Here is a 20,133-nt window from a genome sequence, read left to right as displayed (position 1 = left end):
AATGACATTCCATTTAAACACCTGAAGATGACCTTAATATCTCCTTAAAAAAGTAAGGCAATAAGAAACAGGTTAGAGCACTGTATATTCCCCTAGATATCAAATAACTTTTGTTTGTAACATTTTTTGGTACAACGAATAACTTACAAGTTATTTTAAGTTGTCATCTTAGGAGACTCACTCTGTATACAAGAATCAGTGTCGGATAATTACTCAAAAGGTACAGTTCAGGGGTCCTTTTGGATCGAGTATACAAGACGCTGTTATAGAGAACATGATTCCGTAATCGCTTTATTAGGCAATGAATTGTTTCCTTCTTGTTCTCTTGTCTTCTCATTATTAGACTGTAGACGTTATGCATCGTTTGTAAACGTGGTTATATAGGACGCAAGAACATTGAAACCTTGATGGAAGTTTCTTACATTTTTACTTTACTTTTAGGTCTTTTAATTTTCAGTCCTTTGTGACCTTTAATCCTTTAACTGGAGATAACGAGGTAACTTGTAATTTCTGTTTGAGTTTAATTTCCTGGCTGATTCTGTTTTCTTATTTGTCTAAACGATTTTTGTATTTCGTTGATTAGTAAATATAGTAAAAATCATGTCACTGACAAATTAATACAGAAATGTTTTACTCTTAACTTGCACGATGGGACAAGTGCCGATAGCAATATTTCAACGCGTGCTGACATTTCTGCATTTTGCGACGTTATCTCTCGTACTCATCTACATGTATCTGAGTCTCGGTGATAAGGATTTTTGCATGAGCTTTGAGTCAAACTGTGTGACAGTGATATGCTTCACATTGTTATCTGATTTATGGCGTGTTTAGACTCATTGTCACTTTCAAAATGTTTCCAATCGATTAGTAATGTTTCTGTAATTTTTAATTATAAGAAAAATTTCGTCTTCATCTGAAACTATATTTGAGGACTTACATTGCTTTCTCTCAGGATTTTCCTGTAATTTTTGTTGCAATTTTTTTTAAGTGATGGATGAAGGTTAATAAAATGGAACTAACTGAGACTAGTATATCCTCTGCATCTGTCTCAAACGAAGATATTACACATTTATAGTCAGAAATTTTATATACATAATTAATGTACCTTATATACTACTCAAAAGTAATATCTTTTATATTTCTAAATTATATACTCGAAAAACACATAGAATTAAATTAGTCACTTAAAAAACACGTGAAACTAAGTTAGATAGTTGAACATACAAAATTGAACTACTCAATACATTAAACAAATCATTCAATTAAACTTCATCAATCAAAAACAAATAAATGATAAAAATATAGCACAAAAGTAACAATAAAGTTGATTAAACCTTCGGGAAGCTTTCAAATTTTATTACAGGTGTAAAAAATAGGAAGCATACAAAGGTTCTTTGTAATTTACTTTAAAAAAAATATATGAAACATTGCGTAATACAATTAATATGTAAGCAATGATGTTGTAGGGGAGTGGAAGGGGTCAACAAAATGTTGTACGTGCACTGGTGTCGCAGTCATTAATAACATTTAATCTCCCCCGTAAAACCTGCGGGAAGACTGGAAGGTGGAGTAGGGGATTGCTCGGTTTCCGAAGGGGGCCATTATCTGTCCACGACTGACCTCTAATTCGCATAAATCGGTTTAGGCCCACATTAGGAGCCACGTTTATCCGACGCTCCTGTGCTCGTAAAAACGTGCCCATCGCTGGCATCCCTGAAATTTACGAGCACCATGACCACATGCTGGTTCCAGCCTTTCTACCTCTTCCCTTCCTTCTTTCCCTTTCTTCTTCCTCCCGTATCTCAAAAATTACCTGTATGGAGTGATACAGGTCGGATATAGTTTGTTTGAAGCTTGATCAGCTTTGCTAATAAGAAAGTTTTGTACTTTAGTTTAATACATACGTTATGTATATTTACGACTAAAATGTAATTGGGTTAACACTTGAATTGTCACATCTGTCAAAATGTCGAGTTTTAGTTTTTTTATTTCGCAATTATTGATGCCTTGAAAGTGTCGAACGTTCGAGTATATTGAAAAATTAATAGCTTCACTTGAGTAGTATTAGGTCATCCTATAAATAATGCGGTTTTTATATTTCTTTTATTTTGAAACATAAATGGGAAGAACTGTTTTTAATCTAAAATATATTCCTTTTCATTATCTATATATTTTCTACCTATACATTATAACTAATTTTAAGAGTCCTGTTAATCTTTATTTTTAAATATAAAAGAAATATAAAAAACCGCGTTATTTGTGGGATGACCCAATATATGAATATATGAAGAAACTAAAGAAAATTTATTGTTACAATTTTTATAAGGATTATATAGTAATCGTATTAAACCTTTGGTGCTAGTGTTAACAGTTCTAGTGTTAATAGTCGCCTACAACATCGATAAAAGATTAAAAGAGAGGATATTGATTTGTATAAGTTTATTTTGAATCTCATCTTTCTTACGAAGTAGAAATAGAAATTGATATTTAATAAATGAATGACCAAATTGCAATCAAAGCTATTTATAACAGATATCAGAGCTAACAGAATACACTTTTAGGATCTTAAATGTTTAATCGTTTCTTTCATGATATGGACAATTTAAAAAGTATGTAGTTAAAAAAGGAATATGATGAATCAATACTTTTCAATTAAAATTCTCAACGATGTAGATAGCTTTGTATACATTAGAATTCGATTTTACTTTATAAACAATCCAAGTAAATGTTTGATGTTTACTTGACAAGTGATCACTACTGTATTTACTGTTCGAGGCAAACTGGAATAGAATTTCTATAGATTGGACGCAGGAGATGGAGGAAACTAACCTAAGATTCGACAGGTTGATAGCGACGAACGAGAATGGTTCAAGTTATTGATCATCAAGGAACGAGATGTACGGTTAGCTTGCAGGTGCATCGACGCGCTGCGTCTCAGGGCGCAATGGCGTTGCTACCCTTTCAGGGATATCTTATTCTTTGATACTCTTGGAATTACTGTAACATTTATTTTGATTGACAAAATTCAAATTATCTATTCACTTTTACATCAGAAAATTAATATTTTTCGATTTTATGTTTTAACGAATCTATGCCTAGGAAAAGAATCTTTGTTATATATTTTTCAAAAGTTATTTTTTTTTTTTAAATAAAATGTGATGTAGAGAACGTTTTTGCGAAGTTAGAATATAAAAAAACCTAATAATATATCGATTTTGTACAAAAATTGATTACCTGTTAGCAAAGAAAAAAGAACTTGCTTCAATTTTGTATTTTTAGAAAATAATAAATCACTTTTTAATTATTGAATTATTTTCATTTTTCAATCTGAAGGAAGGGTCTATGATACACTAGCCGAGTCTGTCGAGTCGTTATAATGAGCAGTAACCCCCATGTAACATTTCACTTTTCGAGTTAAGTAAAATTTTCAATTTCATTTCATCTCAAAAATGTTCTACACAGAATTCTAATTAGTTTGGAATTGTATTTTTTGTGTTAATCTTATTATTGAAACAAAATACACAAAAGTGTTGAGTTATCGCTGAAATATGGCTTTTACACTTAAACGGAAGAAAATTTAAATTTCAAATAAAAGTTGCAAAATTTGGGTTGGCCCCAATGTCTTTAGTGTTAATACCTCACGTATGGCTCTGATGTAACCATATTACCCGCGTATCCGGACACTATCCGGGTAGCCGGGTATGTACATATCACTTAGATATCCGGATTGTTAATTACGTGGGTATCTAACGCCCAATGTAAATATCGTGGCATCCAACGAGAGCAAACTGAGGGGATTAATCGAGGCAAAATGTAAAAAATGTTTGAACTTCGAAGTCAATGTTTTATAACGCTGAAATAAATTTTCATTGACACTCATTACTAGACTGTGGATTCTTATGCATTTATGGAAAATTTGAAAGTGCAAGATTAAAGTGCATTCGATACGATAAATATATGAAATATCCAAAGTGTAGTGCTTTTTACAATTTTTCTTAGGAACAGTCATTTTCTACAGCAATGTTACGTTTTTAAAAATGGTATTTATAAAAAGTTGAATTTATATGAAGATTCGCAGTGTACTTACTATAATTCACAGATTTTCTTTAGTTTGATGCAATGTACACTGGATTGAAGAAATCTTGAAAACCGTGACAAATATGTATTTTTATGGTAAAAAATTGTGAATAATTTGTACTCTGACAAAAGTATTTCTCAATACCATCGATCATTAATTTCGGTTTACTTTCTCAGTGAAGTATTTTGAAACTAAAAGTGTTGTATTAAAAGGTAAAAGAAGATCTAAATCTTGGTAAACTGGTTTTTTTATTTCTTTTAATTATTTTCTGTATTCTAATGTAAGTTGAAACTTTGTACCACTTTTATTTGAATCTAAATATAAATTCATTTCAATTTCATTACTCCATTGCGAATGTTATAGTGTTTGCAAAATGAAAAATGCAACAGTCGAACAGGATATGACGACAAACTCTTGGTGCACCTGTATGGTTCCTCCTTCGCATGCATTTGCGTAGAAGAATGTGCTATTGTTAACAGATCTTTGAACTTTGACTGCTACTAGAACGCAAATATTACATGAAAATGCGCCAAGAATATTTTTCACCAAACGTACATTTTATAATTACTAACGGCCATTAAAAAAAATATAAATTAAATATAAAAATTTTACAATTACAGTGAAATATCCTCTTTCCAGGAGATAAAACTTTAAATGAATACTTTACAATCATTATTAGTTATATTTAAAAAGGATTTTTCCATTCTTTTTTAAAGTGTCTTTTTTAAATACCTTCTTTTTAATAAAATCGTAGCTGAATACTTGTTGAGTATTTGCTAATGTATAATTAGCAAAAATTGTGACACCAACAAAAATTGGTAAAACATATGCAATACAATTTTGTCGTTTAATAGCTACTTTCATTTCGAGATACGTACTTTGATTAAAAATTTATCAAACATACACTTACACTTTTACTTTACACTTTTCGAATAATTATTATTATTAGCACGATGAAACTGTTTTATCACAAATGAGGTCTTAATCAAACAAATTTTATTTTTCACTTGTTTCAAATATAGAACAACCTATTATTAGTCACTTTATATAAACTTAATTGGGAGAAAGGAGGTTTCAGTAGGTTGTAGGAACAGTCATTATAATAATTCTAACATACTTAAATTTTCGTTTCCCTGAAGCGCGTCATTAACGTGTTTCACACGATGTATCGTTAGCTTTGCACGCAGTCACACAAATCTCACGACTGCATCCTCGTATGGACAACGATTCCCCTCTACTTCTCTGTCTCCGTCCTTCTCTTTGTCTCTCTGATTGTTAATTCCCTTCGTCAGCATCGTGTCACGTCGTGCAATAATAATATTCCATTGCCAATTATACGCACCCTCTGACGGACGTTGCGCATAAGCGGCAGTCCAGTACGATCCACCATATACACGTGTGCAGGGTGTTCCGCTACGCGTGTCACATATTTCGAGGGTTGGTTCTACAAATTGGAATAGACCGAATTTCGAGAGCAAGAAAATTGCGGTTGCAGTTTTGTCTTGAAATGAACACTAAACGTACTGGCGTTTGACGAGTCTACACATTATCTTAAAGATTAAAATGATATTAATTCTTTCAACGATGTCTGTCCTTCTGTGGCTGTGTCCAGTAAAAGAAATCATTGCTACAACTTGTTTACTTTTATTTAGCAGCCAATTATTCGACGGGCTAATCTGTTAACTGTGGAATTTAGTTTGAAAAATCTCTCGTTCTGCGCGCAATAAAATCAAAAAATAAAGCATGCACTAGCCAAACGCAGGACGAATACACCTAAGATATATTTTAATAAAAAATCAAAGCAAAATGAAGAAGAAAAATCACATGTTTATCTCAAAAAATACAGAATTCGTCGTTAAAAGAATTAGTATCATTTTGTCAAACACAGTTAACTGGTTAAGTAGCTAAAGGAATAGTAGTACATTACGTATTTTTGCAATGTAATGAATATTTCCAATGTTATAGATTTTCGAAGTACAATTATAATTAAGAGGTGATGATCTTGGTATGTCTTGTAGAATGTAAGGCCACGCAGGATATGTATAGTCCCACACTTCTGAATTATAAATAACTAGATTATAGGTGGCTGTTAACTCAGAGAACTTAGATTTGCCCTTTGCTCCCTTGGCGGCAAGGGATCGCACACGCGTATGTAGGCACACTCTGTCGGCGCGTGCGAGTCGATATATGTATTTACTTATATATATATAGGTACCCTTAGGCGGACTTAATGGAAACAGAGGTGCTTGTTTAGCTGAATAATTCTTGTTTGCGAGAGCAACTTTAACTAGAATGGTTAATGCACGGTTTGTTAGATTACTGGAATTAATCGAAGGCGAAACGTGAGTGTCTGCTGTAGCCGCTTAACGCCACGCAGGCCGTCGGGAATTTCGTGCCGCAATTAAATATTAATGCGCTTGCTATTACGGAACGTCGTTTCATTAATCCTTTAAGAAAACTGATCGCGTCTCTAAGTACGCGCACTTGTACACACGGAGCAGTCGACTGTAATAACTCAAAATGTTCGTATTTCGCGCGCGTGCTGTTGACGTTGTATTGCAAATGGGGTTAGCCTTTCCTCGTGATCATTTTTCAATATGAAATCTGATGATTTAATCTGAGGAGTAATTTATTGGTTGCGGTACTTTCGAAATGGATTGTTGCGATGTGCTGTGTAATTTTTTGGATAATGGTGAGGACACACTATCTATAGAAAATTTATACGCGATGGAATCTAATTTCGGATCTGTGTTTAAATATTGAGAATTAAGTATTAATAATTAATTATTAATAATTATGTCTTATATTACGAAACCATGCAATACTCATATTTATGAACTTATTTTGATTGATTTTATTTGTTACTGTTAAACAGATTTCAAGCCATAAATATATACATATAAATATTGTTTCTACAACTTATACTTTATTACTTTATATACTAATATTGTTTCCTTACTTCACAAAAGGCATTAAGATAAGATTGCATCAAATGTAGAGAAACGTACTGTGTTTTACGTGTTATAAGTATTTGTAATAGATCTAATTAATGTATCTTTAAATTCGTATTTTTATACAGTAGAAAGAAAGGAAAAGATTCATCAAACATACGTTTATTTTCTTTTAAAACATGTTTATTCATTACGAGTAACACGGGATAATTAGAAAAAATTATGATATAAAAATTTAACTTATTATTATAACATTTTCGTTTTATTGTACTTAACCTATTAACATATGGAATTTGAAGTTAAGTATATTGGTTATCAGTTCTGAACATCATGAGTCTATTTATGGCAATAAGGAATTTATATGAAAATATGAAACTCCCTGGTTTTATAATTAGTCAAAAGCATGCTATTATGTTCATTGAAAAAGTATTCCTAAAAAGTCTTTTAATCGATATTCCATCGATTTTATATTTATTCTATGAGAGACTAAGCTTCTTGTTCACTATACCTGTAGTAATTTGATCCATCATTTCACTAATATCGCTTGTTTCCACTTGAAAAATTACGACCGGAACTTCTTGATTATTAACAGGATGCTCAACCGGGCTTTAAAGTGTCACTCTCGAAATTTATTATCACGTTGAGATTTATGTGTTATCAGTGTCTCCTTCATTTACTGCGGAGACTAATTAATAAATGAAGTAGTAGTGAGATGTTCGCGGAAAATAGAGGAATTATACCAGCATGCAAATCTGTATGAATCCATTTACTGAAAATTAGCATATAAATTATTAGAAATTTAATTTGACACGATTTTGCAATTAAAAATTATTTCTTGTGCATATAAATTCTTCGATAAGAAACATTTTGGAAATTTTATCGTTTCCATTAAAAAAAAATAAAAATAATGGTACTTTATTAATTATTCGATGCTTAAATGTTATTGGTTGTTAACAAAAACGGATGTTCATTTTTGCATGTACTTAAATCACTTATTTATTCGCTTAACTACGTCGTTTACCTCGTGAATTGATTTTCAATTTGAACATACAAAGGATTGCATATTATTATCGATTTGTCTAATAGGGAATGTATATCGAAATGTGCACTGCACGTTGAAAGTAATACGTCGCTCGTTAGGCAAATGAAACATCAATGTTAGCCGCATAACGGATTTGACATAGTACTATGATCCAATTAATATAGGCTAAAATGAATCGCAGGGCAAGGTATAATGAATTCTATATTATGTTTAACTTCAAATGCCATCTGTTTACAATGGCAATGAAACTATCGTTTCCTTATTACCGGTACAATTATATTATTTCTTATTAACGGTACACTACAATTCCTTATTAACGGTACAAAAACAAACAATCAGGCATATTTTTACTTTATTATTTATGTATTATACGTAATTCCTACTTTGTAGCTTAGAATGGCTTCCAGTTAACCCTGTCTTATTTTGTATATGTTATTCTTATGTCTAATTATCAGACAGATAAAAATTATTCATTTTTGTTTCTTTTTGTACAACTAATAAAAAGGTACACACATTTGTCTGAGAAATTTTTAAATAAATTGATTTACTTACGTGCATTTTAAAGTATAAGCCAATCGAAATTTTTATAAATATACTTTTGGAATTTGTACAAGAAATCTATTAGGCAATTTATTAAAATAACCTAATTGCGATTGTTTTACATAATTTTTTACGAATAGAAGGAATACTTGTTTCAATGAAATTAACAGTATTTGTACAACATAGGAGAAACGTCGATTTGTTTGATACATCGTTGATCATTTAAACAGACGTTAAAAAAATTCACATGTACTGTGGTAACTTTTTTAACCCTTTGCACTATGATTTCTTTTCAAACTGAAATCGACATAAATATTTCATTGTTTCCTAATTCTTTAAGAAAAAGAACAAATTCTACACTTATTTTAAATGTACGTTTACCCTAAAGTATTATAATTGATAGTAGAAGAATAATATTTAATTTGGACTTGAAGTAATTAAGTGACATTTATGTTTGTTAACACTAGATTTACGAAACGAGTCAATTTGACTCATATCGAATTTGAATAAACATTATTTAGTAAATGTCTGGGTTGATTTTCATTGATTCAATTACATAAATATATATCCTAATTGTACACTGTTAAACCTCTAATTTCCAAGATTTAAGTGAATGAATATCAATTTTGTTAAGAGAGATAGAACAAACTGTACAGTAAATGTGCGTAAATCTAGTATTAAATTTTATCTGAAATCTTCGCCATGACTCTGACACGATATTATAGGGCAAAGGGTTGAAAAGTATATTCAGAAGAGATGCGTTTGAAAATACTTTAAGGGAAAAAGAAAAACAGCAGTGTGACTAGAAGCAGCCAAGAATGAGAACTATACGTGAAGAGAAACGAGTGTAGTCAACCGGAGTCAGAACGATAAGGTGGCGTGATATAAACGTAACTCAGGTACCGAGGGAGTGAAACACGCAGAAAGAACTAGAATGCAGAAAGCAAAGTACATGTAATAAGATATGCAGGTATATAAGGACGGTACTAAAACCGGAATAGTTGGAGAAATGTAGAGGAGGTGAAAGTCAAGATAGTAAATCAAAAGTCTGGTATAGAAATATTTAAAAAATGTAACTCACGTAAAACGCGAGAAAGAATTTCGTAATACGTGATGGAAAATCGTAAAAAATTGAACAGATGAAATATGAACTGAGGGTAGGGGAAGAAGAGATCAAATAAAAAAGTTAAATTATGGATACGATATGGCTGCGATTGTAAACCGTAAATCATACTTAAAAGTTTCATTTATTAAAATTAGATTTGCGGAACGAGTCAATTTGAGTCATACTGAATTGTATAAACATTATTTGGTAAATATCCGAATCGCTTTGATAGATGCAGTTAAATAAATATGTAACTATAAATATGTAAATACAAATCTAGTGTTAATAACCGACGATAGATCTTGATATTTTTTATTCCTTCGTTTGCAAAACGACATCACTTTCTTTTAGTTTTTTTTTCCATTTGAAAATATATATTTCATTTTGCAGACTTTCCGGAAATGTGAATATGTTAAAGAGAATGTTGAGATATACGAGATCATTGATATTTCAAAGTTCACATTAGCAGATTCATATTTTTACATAATATATGTTGTATTATTTTATTGTAACTAATGGTATTCAATACAAATTTGTAAACCAAGCCTGCTCTCTATGGTTTATGAAGTTGGGATTTAATAAAATCAATCTAGTTTACGCCCTTGAAAGACGAACACTTTTGTGGAGTGGCCAGAGCTATGTAGTTCAATTCAGACCCTTACTCATCAATTTTTCTCGACGACAGGTTGATCTCCTCTTTGGTATAAAACAAATTTCAGTTACACGTCAAATGCTGAGCAGTTCGATAAAATCTCTAGAAATTTGGATCAAAATAGCCTAACTCGTTCAATGGATCGTATGTATAAAAGAAATGTTAGCTTTTACTAGGGATTTTGTAAGTAACTACTCGGGTCTATAAGTATGAAGACTAAAATATTAAGTATAAACAGTATTTACTAAATTTGCCATTAAATACTTAACATTCCTACGCATAACATGTAGTATTTACAAAAACATCAAGTACTTAACACTAAAACTACTGTTAGGTACTCGTGGTTACCGTAATGGTGGTCGAGCTTTGTAGGCGTTTGCACGTGGTGTGCCGACTAATAAACTTGTATGTCTCGAAGGACCACCCGATAAGATCGGGAACAAAACTTAGAAATGAGTAGGAGGTGAAGTGGACTTTGACTCTAGTGCTATGCGCTTGATCGAAATTGCTAATTGATACTTTGTAATCCTTACTTCCTACTCTCTGTACTCTGTACTATGTACTAGGTGAGTTGATACCTGTCTAACTGTGTGTTTTCAACTTGTGTTTCTAACTATGTGTATCCAACTCTGTGGATCACCTGACTGGGCCTCCCAGAATCGTCCTCGACAACACCTCCACAATGTCGTCTTCGCGGGGGTGAAGACGTTCTGGTTGGCCCTTTTAGATCTAGATGGTTGTGGAAGGGAGACACAGTCCCCTCCCTTCTTGGGTCTTCCAAGTTGCTAATGTTAATAACTAATTCGGGGACGATTGCAAGTTGCGAGCGGGACGAAGGCTCTTATTGTTACGAAAAACTACCAAATGTACAAGAAGTCTTAGAAAAGATAAAAAGTGCATACAAATCTAAAACTACGATGGTTTAAGTGCTCGAACGAAACGGTAAGGCTATAAGTGGCCTTAACAACTACCGAGCAGTTAAATTGACTTTTTGAAATTCCTTTATAGAAACTTGAAGAGTGCATCTATTGATACTTTAATTGATTTACAATTCAGTTTTCGTATTGCTAAATTAATTTCTTTAATCATTTTTCAGATAAGCATCTGTTATCTTTATAATAATTGCAAACAGAAGACATCAGGAATGGGTTATTCTGACCTGTCTGGTAGTTTTAGCATTAAGATTTCCCAGCATATACCGTTTAATACTAATAAAACAGATTTGTATAAGAAATTTAGCAATTACTTCTACTTTTACTCAATGCTTATAAGTATGTACCATTTTTTATACATATGACCCACTGTGTTTGAATTTTCTTTTTGCTGTAAATTGAAGTTCTTTCAAGACTGAGCGTCAATTCAACTCTGCTTGACGTGAACGTTTTTTCAGTGAGCGTTACGCTGGTTTAATTTTCTGGAACGCAGCGCTGCGAGATGTTCACGACACAATGCAGAAAAGTACGTCGCTCAAATGTCAATGTAAATACATGCTATTCAGTCAGCCCAGCGACGGAAATATAAAGTCTGCTCAAGACTGGATGCGCGTTACCGGTCTCAATAGGTTCCATTCAACCGGTGATCGTATTTCTACGTCGCCGGTGGTGTAGCACTTCAGTACTTTTACTTAAAAATTGTTCAGGTGAAGCTAAAGTATTAGGTTTATACTGATTTCCACACTCTCTTGAGTCTTCGAAAAGCTCAGACATGTTCAACACAAATTAAAGACAACTTATTATCTGTAATAATTAATTAACACTAAAACTACCAAGCAGTTAAATCGACCTTTTGAAATTCTTCTATAGAAACTTCAAAAGTGAATTTATTGAAACTTTAATTGATTTATAATTTAGTTTGCGTATTGCTAAATCAATTTTTTTAGTAATTTCTCGAAGAAAGATCTGTTATGTTTTTAATAGTTGCATAATGAAGAAATTAAGAATGCGTCCTTTTAATCCGTCTGGTAGTTTTAGTGTTAATGCAAAAAGAGATTGTGACATTTAATACATTTATATTGATGGATTTTATTTCTATTTTTAAAAATAGAAATTATGTTGAGTAGAATCTGATTTTTTTAAATTCCTTACAAAATGTAGCTATGTATAAGTTGAAATATGAAACGGACTTTGAACTATGAATGTTATATGATTTTATAATAACACAACATGGGAAAATAGGGATTACAGAAGTTTATAGAGGAAATATAAAAACGTAAATATGGAAAATAGAACGTAAAAAAAATATTTTCTCTAAGAAAAATTATGTTTTTATATCAGTAAGTATTATACATGTATCTACAATCTTCTTCTATGATCACAGAAAAAATCGTTAATTAAAATCTTTTCATTGTCGAAATGTGTTTAAACAAGCTTATAGTAAAAAATGTAACAAGCATTACGTGAAGTGAAATACAAGTATTTATTAGTCGTATAAAAAAGGGAATAATTCATTAAATTATGTGTAACAAGCATCTTGTGAAAAGTTTCATTAAAAAAGATTATTTTATCTTGGAATAAACATTACGAAGCGTTCAAAATTGTTTAATACATGTACTGTGAAGTACTGACAAAGAAAAATTTTAAATAAAGAGTACATTTATAAAAGACAATTGATTTCAATCTATTATATTACTGTTATGCTGAAAAAATTACGAATTGTTAGTTGAAAGCTTAATAAGTAGATTGCAGTTTTATGCATTCACAGGAAATGTGGAAAAGTAAAATTGCATCGAATGCATACGATACGAAAAAATATATAAAATATCCAAAGTGTAATGCTTGCTGTAACACTTTTCACAAAGAACTACTTCTTATTGTAATTATAGTTTTCTAATTATCTTCTTAAAGATTCAAATTTGCATAAAGATCCGCAGTCTGTGAAGAATAAACAATGATGTAGAAGCTTTCGAAGGTGCTGCTCCTCTTTGTTGTCGGCTTTCTGTGGTTACAGTGAAACCAGCGGCAAGAGTCTTGTCTATTCCACGTTCCTCTAACCGACTGACGCCGACGGCCTTTGGTTTTTAAGAAACGTACTGCTCGGCAAGAGATAAGGAATTTTCCGCCGTTACATCGGAGATTCGTGGCGCGCTTTCAGTACGCTTCGCTCGAGTAATACAGTTCCGTGCGCGACAAGACACGTACGAGGAACGTTCCGCTGGGAACGGTAATAGTTTCGAATCTCTTGACTGTTGGAAGAATCTTCTGCCTGAGAACTTGAAAATTTGTCATACGGAATAATATGTTACCATCTTTGTTCTTTTTTCATGAACATATATACCTAACATTATGAAAATGGCTATTTTCATATTATTACACTAATTTACAAAATTTAACTCTTTTTTGTTGTTCTAAAATGTTGAACTAAATACTATTTAATAATTATTGATTATTACTGGAAGAGTTTTCTGCCTGATAATTTAAAAATTTGTTATACGGGATAATATGTAACCATTCTTATTCTAAATTTGGAATTATTATAACCTTTTTTTTCACTGATAGATCAATTTTCTCTCAGGGAAGTGTTTTAAAAGAGAATTCAATTCAATTATCGCTTTCATATTGTCAGTTCATTTAATGAACACACTACTACCTATATATAATTTGGATGGACCGTTCGATCCGCCCGAAATCTCCAATTCAAATGAGTCTAATCTTCTCGAGTGATTTGAATGAGGCAATAATTCCTTACATCAAGTTTTCATAATACCATGCTGATACTCGAATAACATCATTCATACTGATTAGTGTTAATTATCATTATTTGCTTTCGCTCAGATTTAGTTATTATAGTTACCCAATCGTTGCAAATGATAATGTGCGCATGGAGTCGCCTTTTTCGGATAATCTTTTTTTAAAGAATTAAATAAACATTCGTACCTGAAGCTGTTCTACAAGAAGAAGGGAATTATATTTTATTTTAAAGGGAAGGGAAAATTTTATTTTAAAAATTATGCTGCAAAATTACAAAATTTTAAATTCAATGTTGAATTTTGTGCGATGGATCAACACAAGGAACGTCAAAATACAATAGTTCTATCCCTTAATTTCTATAAGATATTTCTCTGTGTTAGTTACGAATAATATCGTTAATATTTCATCAGAAAGCAATGAATATTTTCGGTGAAAAATATTGTCGAGTGTAAGGGTTAATATCCTAAAAATGTTCAGTTATCACAATGTTTTATTTATTAAAAAATCTACCGCATTTCTTTCGCTCCAATGCGCAACAATAGTGTTTTACATGACCTAAATCAGTGATCGCTGTTCGATTGACGTGGCCGTAGTAAAAGGGTTAAACTGAAAAGTTAGCCAAAGAGCACGACTAATGTGGGATACATGCGTATCGGTTGCCATGTTGGAATGCAATTAAGTGAGGAGGTGACTCGTGTGTGCTACCATTGGGTATCAATTAGATTTTGAGCAGTTATTCGTACGACTTCCGGTAGGCTTAATTGTCTCGTTGCTCGTTTAACGATCGTCTGTATTTAGGTTACACGCACGAAGATTTTGTTCGATGCGAAGGTCAGTACTAGAAACCAGTAATGTTTTCATCTGTACGCCAAGTGAAGATCGATCGTTAAACTGTCATTAAACGCGTGCGGAATTCTTATGGGGCGTGAGGCTTGTTACAATGGAGAAAACTAAAGCAACATACTAAGTAAAACGTTACTTAAGTTATTACGTAAAAAGTAAAAAGTTTACAAATATATACAATATCGTAATCCTTTGTTCTTCGTTAAATGTATCATCCTTTAACAACCACTGTGTTTCAATTTTTTGTGTCGTATATATTCATCTTTAAGACGTAATGGTTAATTCATCTTTATATAATATTTAATTGATTTTTGAAATTTCGCAAATATATATTTCCAATTTTCTAATATATTTCTAACTTTCTCGTTTCTAATATATATATATCAGAAATTAAAAATATATTAAGAATAAAAAGTAAAATATTAAATGAAACTTCAACGTATTTGGTACTAAAATATTTATTATATGTATTTGTATCAATAATACGGAATGCCAGTACTAGTCAATCATACTAATAGACGAGTTAAGTAATAATTTCTGTGTCTTGTAAAGAATTTTGTTTAATAACGGCACTGTCCGTTTATTTTTATCGTGTACCTTATTATTTCGCCTGAGTCTACGAAATAGGTTCGAACGCTTTTATTACGGCTTATTAAAGGCAAAAAGGTTCGAATTGATATTTGTGTTACTATTCGTTGTGCCTAAAGTTGTATAGAACATCTTCGTGTTTCATTTATCACTACTGAAATCGAATGAAATTGTAAATAACAATCATTTTTAAAATATCCTCTAAATAGTAACAATTTTATAGCTATGTAGTTTCCCTTTATAAAATTGTAAAATTACTTTACCGTAATTGAGAAGACATATATCGTTTGTTTATATGAATATTCTTGAAATTTTTTTAAATATTTCATTCAATTTAGCTTGGTTTATCATATTTCATTGTTTCCACTTTTCGGCATCGGAGTGTATAAATATTCATGTCCCATATAAAACATTCAAATCTGATGCGCTTTCGGTCACAGCATGCTCGCAGTATTTCACTCGAAAAAAATTAATTCGCAATAAAAATTGCCCGGAAAAAAATAATACAGCCGGAGCTTTGTTATTCTGGACCGGCAGGCGGCTACTGTTCTTTTTTTTTTGGTATGTAACCGGTCCAGTAGATTAAACGCTTTCAAATATCTTTATTCTCGGATGTATTATGCGTTTCGTAGCGGAATACATTATGCAAAGTGATGCGCAACGCCGCCCATAAAAGTCTTCGATGTCCTCTTGCTAGAAAATTCAACGGTAGAATCGTGGAAGCCGTATTACTCGGTCATTCGATAATTTTCTCTTTTAATGAACAAAATTATGTCATTCAAGCTTCTGACAAAATTAATTATTCATTGATTCAATCCAAATGGTAGATATAATGTTTAGTATTCGAGGTTTATGAATAAAAACAGAAAAGCAATACATCGAAACTAAGAACTTCGTGGTTTCAAAATTACAATTTTTCTCGATTGTTAATTTCTATTATGAATTATATTGCATTTCTGTCTTAATATTATATTTCTATTCTATGTTTACAGATGCATTCTGTTCACAAAGCATCTATGCTGCGGAGGCTTAAAAATTGATAAAATAATTTACCAAACTTACATTCTGGACAAAAAGTGAAGTGCATTAGGGATATCAAAAATAAAAATATGCTATGTTATATTATTTATATAATATCCACTAAGAACAAAATATTTTACAGTTTTTTATTGGACAGATTTTATAGACATACTGTATTGACGAAAATTAGGTAAATATTATTAGGTCGTTTTACATATACTAGCCAGAAATTCTGTATACAAGGTAAATCGCATAAATATCCCCTATCTAATTTATGTGATTCACTTTGCATAATTATATAATTTTAAATTATAAATAAAACTATGTAGGGGAGGCTTGTTACATAGTGCGGCTATAATCTAATTTTATACTAGCCGTTTGATGAACACTATAGATCTGTATTTACCTGTATCATAGAATGCTCTCGATAAATATCAAGAAATAATGATTATTCTAAGTTATTCTATTAAGATGCAGTCGTCTTATTAAGGAAATGCATTTTTGTATTAGAAAATACAGGTTTCTACTTAACATACATAATGTCTTTTACTGACTATTATTTTTTGTGAAGTCTTCATTATTCCATGGGTGGTTGTTTTAATTGTATCCATTGTTAACTGTTTGCACTTTACAATTTGCATTACATTAAATATAAAAAAAACTATAATATAATTTATAAACTATAATAAATTACTAAATGTAAAAAAACTATAATATATTCTGAGGAAAGTATTCAGATAAAAGAGTTTTCGAATAATAGAACAATTACTCTTTTAACATCAAAACGTAGTTGTTAAAATAAATATGAAGATCGATGCCTTGTTTTAATACTTATGGGTCCCACATTTTTTATCTATTAAGTTGTGATTGGTAATTACATCATAGCAATCATAATTTGTTCAGTTAAAGTATTTGTCATTAAATACTGCTAACTTTCTTCAGATAACAAAATATGTGTCGAGTTATGGAGAGTACTTTATTGTACTAATAATACGAATTTTCTATGAGAGATGATTTTTTTTGTTTTGTTTTTTTATTTTAACACATTCCATACTGGTAATGAGAAATCTCGTTTTTATATAAAGCCACTTATAGCTATGTAATTTTGCTAATTACCACAGCATTTAAAAAAATATTCAATTTAATTAGAACTGATAATAATCATAATAATATTATAGTATTATATTATTATATAATTTATATTATTATTGTATTATTTATACGATAATCACAATATATTTAAAGTATATTACATAACAATATGATATTTGAGTTTTTCTATACATAGTGATGTAAGTTGACCTCACTAAAAATCGTCATCCGCACAATTCAGTTTTCTGGAAATTAGCCGATACGCAATCAATGTTAAATACAGTTCTGACAGATTCTGTGAACGTAAATTTACACTTGAATATTGTGGTTTCGATATGGCAAAATGGACAACCATATTTACGCCTTGACAAACGTCGAGTCGTCCCGAGATTGAACGCGTCTTGGTGCAGTCGACGCACGGCTGTTCTGTTTACCAACGAAATTAATTACTTACGAGCAATTCTATTGCGAATATGATTTGACGAGCGAAAACTTTTTTCTTGCAGATATTTAACATATATCATTATTATATAGATTAATCGTGTTTTGTTTGTACTTTCCTTGTTAATAAATATTCAATTGAAAATTAATAAAAAATTGGTCATAATTGAATAAGAGATAATACAATAAAATTTGTAAAAGTATTTGATGGACACTATATTTCTTTATTTATCCAGTAAAATTATACATTTATACTATTAGAATTGAATATTTATATTGTGGCAGTTTTTATTCGATGTTATTGGAAGTTTTTTTAATTTTGTCTCTTACTGTATAACGTTTTCTTTCAATAATTTATTTTCAATAGTAGTGTCCAACGTAATAAGCTTTCTTATTGAAGGGCATTGTATTGTAAGTATTGTTACTGTATATGAGTGATATTTAAAATATTCTGAAAATGTGTTTTCTTCATAGAAATGAGCATTTTGCTCTAGAAAAAATATCTGGAAACATGTATATTCCAGTAAACGATCTGAAAAACGAATAAAATGAGCTGCGACGAGGCATTCGCAAGGTTCCATTACTTTCCAGTATCTCCTTTAGGGATTTTTCTCAATTTCCTTCGCGATTTTCTTCTTTCGTTTCATATACCTCCCTACCTTTCCTTAGGAACAAAATTTTAAATTCGATCTTCTTGGTAACGAAGTTTCATAAGAAGAAATTTCGCTTCAGCCTTTTTACTCGTGCCTTTATGGTAGGATAATCTCTTCCCGATTGGATTACTCATTGTTAAATACCCTTATACACCATGTAATTTATTTCAAGAGATGTTCAATAGCTTTATCTGTAAAAGTATGCTAATCATTAAAATTTTATAAATTCTGTAAAAATGTTAGAAAGTATTAGGTTGGTGCGTATGAAATGTCGGATTTTTAAGTGAATATATAAAACTGCATATCTTTTTTCAAAAGCTGTTTATTTAATTAAAATATGCTCCATTTGCTTCAATACACTTTTCCCAACGAGATTTTAATGCATAAATGCCTGTCTTAAAGAAATTCTGATCTTTAGAATTAATAAACTGATATGGAACTGATATAATCTGATATGGAATTTTTCAGGCTGTCTTCATTTTCATACTGTTTAGCCTGTAAAAACTATTCTAAATGTTTAAAAAAATGAAAGTCGGTTGGCGAAAGATGCGATGAATAAACTGGGTGCTGCAAAATTTCATATTTTAATTCATTTAATTTCGCAATTATTTTGTACGACGTATGCGGCTGAGCATTGTCGTGGAGAAGTATTGGGCCCAGGTACATTTCATCTATGTACTGGCAGTATTTTTCGGCTGTAATTGTCTCCCCAGTTCGAAGGAATGAGTAGTGAATTACTTCAGTCACATTCCACCAAACTGTTATTAAAATTTTCCTTGGATGAAGTGATGGCTTTGGAGTATGAGCACAAGCCACCGAGCACACCTTTTCCTATTGTCGTAAAGAACCCATTTTTCATCAGAAATAATAATCCGATCGAAGAATGGCACTCGATGAAATCGGGTTCGTAATGATGAGCATACGTTCAACCGATTTAGCTTATTTCGCTCGGTTAGTACGTGCGGTACCCACTTATCTATTTTTTTCACCTTACCAATTTCAGAAAGGTGTCATAATATTGTTGTATGGTTAACTTTTATTCTGGTAGCAAGTTCCCTTGTAGATACAGTTAGATTCGTTTCCACCAATGCTTTCAGAGCATCATTTTTCACAGACGTTTTGGGTCTTCCACGCGGTACATTTTATGGGGAAACATCACCAGACCGAAAATTTTCAAACCAACGTTGCACTTTTCGATCGTTAACAGTATTCTCCTCAAACGCTTGGTTTATATGGCCTGCAGCTTTTGCAGCATTATTACCAAGTTTATACTCATATAAAAAAATTACATGAATATCGGTTGAATTTGTATCGGTATAAAATTCAAAACAAATAACAGAAGGAAACACTTTTGAGAAAATTTTCTTTGTTGAAATGTGACTCTGGCAATGGACAGTACGACTATAAACGAGGTTATGCCAGAAACGAAAGCATAACGAAAA

At 31.3% G+C, this 20,133-nt stretch overlaps 1 protein-coding gene and 1 long non-coding RNA gene across 9 annotated transcripts in view; one reads left to right on the top strand and one right to left on the bottom strand.

Annotated features, from left to right (window-relative positions):
- Pde9 (phosphodiesterase 9) overlaps window positions 1-20,133 on the top strand; it is a 265,907-nt gene that overhangs the window by 39,330 nt on the left and 206,444 nt on the right. The window contains exon 1 of one of the 8 annotated variants that reach the window (XM_031985591.2): window positions 13,481-13,527. The exons of the other annotated variants lie outside the window; for them this stretch is intronic. The gene's annotated coding sequence lies outside the window, so the exon portion shown is untranslated. Of the gene's footprint in view, window positions 1-13,480; window positions 13,528-20,133 lie in introns of those variants that run through there. 8 annotated transcript variants of the gene reach the window in all.
- On the bottom strand, window positions 1,764-5,300 carry LOC116430903 (uncharacterized). Its single transcript, XR_004235822.1, has 3 exons — window positions 5,196-5,300; window positions 1,905-1,958; window positions 1,764-1,813 (listed from the first exon to the last, which is right to left on the bottom strand). It is a non-coding gene; the product is annotated as an uncharacterized LOC116430903 (long non-coding RNA).

The sequence above is a fragment of the Nomia melanderi genome, chromosome 5 (genome assembly GCF_051020985.1).
Source record: "Nomia melanderi isolate GNS246 chromosome 5, iyNomMela1, whole genome shotgun sequence".
Taxonomy (NCBI): domain Eukaryota; kingdom Metazoa; phylum Arthropoda; class Insecta; order Hymenoptera; family Halictidae; genus Nomia; species Nomia melanderi.
This window is presented reverse-complemented; position numbering and strand designations above follow the sequence as displayed.